Here is a 2,500-nt window from a genome sequence, read left to right on the forward strand (position 1 = left end):
GATGGGGCTTTCGTATAGCAGGGACGGTGCTGCCTCACGCTTCGCTCGCTGTTCGCCGCTCGCCGCTCGCTCGCGCAGCCAAAAATGACCAGTTTTGGCCCGTTTTTGGGCTGTTTTGGCCTGTTTATGGTCCGTTCTTGCGTGGTGCGGTGACCGTCGTGAGCGGAGCAAAACGTCAGCCATCTCAGCACCCTGGAACCCCCCGGGTGGCACAGGGCTGGATGGGGCTTTCGTATATAGCAGGGACGGTGCTGCCTCTCGCTTCGCTCGCTGTCCGCCGCTCGCCGCTCGCTCGCGCAGCCAAAAATGGCCAGTTTTGGCCCGTTTTTGGGCCGTTTTGGCCAGTTTTTGGCCTGTTCTTGCATTGCGCGGTGACCGTCGAGAGCGGAGCAAAACGTCAGCCATCTCAGCACCCTGGAACCCCCCGGGTGGCACAGGGCTGGATGGGGCTTTCGTATAGCAGGGACGGTGCTGCCTCTCGCTTCGCTCGCTGTCCGCCGCTCGCCGCTCGCTCGTGCAGCCAAAAATGGCCAGTTTTGGCCCGTTTTTGGGCCGTTTTGGCCAGTTTTTGGCCTGTTCTTGCATTGCGCGGTGACCGTCGAGAGCGGAGCAAAACGTCAGCCATCTCAGCACCCTGGAACCCCCCGGGTGGCACAGGGCTGGATGGGGCTTTCGTATAGCAGGGACGGTGCTGCCTCTCGCTTCGCTCGCTGTCCGCCGCTCGCCGCTCGCTCGTGCAGCCAAAAATGGCCAGTTTTGGCCCGTTTTTGGGCCGTTTTGGCCAGTTTTTGGCCTGTTCTTGCATTGCGCGGTGACCGTCGAGAGCGGAGCAAAACGTCAGCCATCTCAGCACCCTGGAACCCCCCGGGTGGCACAGGGCTGGATGGGGCTTTCGTATAGCAGGGACGGTGCTGCCTCTCGCTTCGCTCGCTGTCCGCCGCTCGCCGCTCGCTCGTGCAGCCAAAAATGGCCAGTTTTGGCCCGTTTTTGGGCCGTTTTGGCCAGTTTTTGGCCTGTTCTTGCATTGCGCGGTGACCGTCGAGAGCGGAGCAAAACGTCAGCCATCTCAGCACCCTGGAACCCCCCGGGTGGCACAGGGCTGGATGGGGCTTTCGTATAGCAGGGACGGTGCTGCCTCTCGCTTCGCTCGCTGTCCGCCGCTCGCCGCTCGCTCGTGCAGCCAAAAATGGCCAGTTTTGGCCCGTTTTTGGGCCGTTTTGGCCAGTTTTTGGCCTGTTCTTGCATTGCGCGGTGACCGTCGAGAGCGGAGCAAAACGTCAGCCATCTCAGCACCCTGGAACCCCCCGGGTGGCACAGGGCTGGATGGGGCTTTCGTATAGCAGGGACGGTGCTGCCTCTCGCTTCGCTCGCTGTCCGCCGCTCGCCGCTCGCTCGCGCAGCCAAAAATGGCCAGTTTTGGCCCGTTTTTGGGCCGTTTTGGCCAGTTTTTGGCCTGTTCTTGCATTGCGCGGTGACCGTCGAGAGCGGAGCAAAACGTCAGCCATCTCAGCACCCTGGAACCCCCCGGGTGGCACAGGGCTGGATGGGGCTTTCGTATAGCAGGGACGGTGCTGCCTCTCGCTTCGCTCGCTGTCCGCCGCTCGCCGCTCGCGCAGCCAAAAATGGCCAGTTTTGGCCCGTTTTTGGGCCGTTTTGGCCAGTTTTTGGCCTGTTCTTGCATTGCGCGGTGACCGTCGAGAGCGGAGCAAAACGTCAGCCATCTCAGCACCCTGGAACCCCCCGGGTGGCACAGGGCTGGATGGGGCTTTCGTATAGCAGGGACGGTGCTGCCTCTCGCTTCGCTCGCTGTTCGCCGCTCGCCGCTCGCTCGCGCAGCCAAAAATGGCCCAGTTTTGGCCGTTTTTTGGGCTGTTTTGGCCAGTTTTTGGCCTGTTCTTGCGTGGTTGCGGTGACCGTCGTGAGCGGAGCAAAACGTCAGCCATCTCAGCACCCTGGAACCCCCCCGGGTGGCACAGGGCTGGATGGGGCTTTCGTATAGCAGGGACGGTGCTGCCTCTCGCTTCGCTCGCTGTTCGCCGCTCGCCGCACGCTCGCGCAGCCAAAAATGGCCAGTTTTGGCCCGTTTTTGGGCTGTTTTTGGCCTTTTGGCCTGTTTTTGGGCTGTTCTTGTGTGGCGCGGTGACCGTCGTGAGCGGAGCAAAATGTCAGCCATCTCAGCACCCTGGAACCCCCCGGGTGGCACAGGGCTGGATGGGGCTTTCGTATAGCAGGGACGGTGCTGCCTCGCGCTTCGCTCGCTGTTCGCCGCTCTCCGCTCGCTCGCGCAGCAAAAAATGGCCAGTTTTGGCCCGTTTTTGGGCTGTTTTGGCCAGTTTTTGGCCTGTTCTTGCGTGCCGCGGCGACCGTCGTGAGCGGAGCAAAACGTCAGCCATCTCAGCACCCTGGAACCCCCCGGGTGGCACAGGGCTGGATGGGGCTTTCGTATAGCAGGGACGGTGCTGCCTCTCGCTTCGCTCGCTGTCCGCCGCTCGCTGCTCGC

The sequence above is a fragment of the Musa acuminata genome, unplaced genomic scaffold (genome assembly GCF_036884655.1).
Source record: "Musa acuminata AAA Group cultivar baxijiao unplaced genomic scaffold, Cavendish_Baxijiao_AAA HiC_scaffold_124, whole genome shotgun sequence".
NCBI classification, from domain to species: domain Eukaryota; kingdom Viridiplantae; phylum Streptophyta; class Magnoliopsida; order Zingiberales; family Musaceae; genus Musa; species Musa acuminata.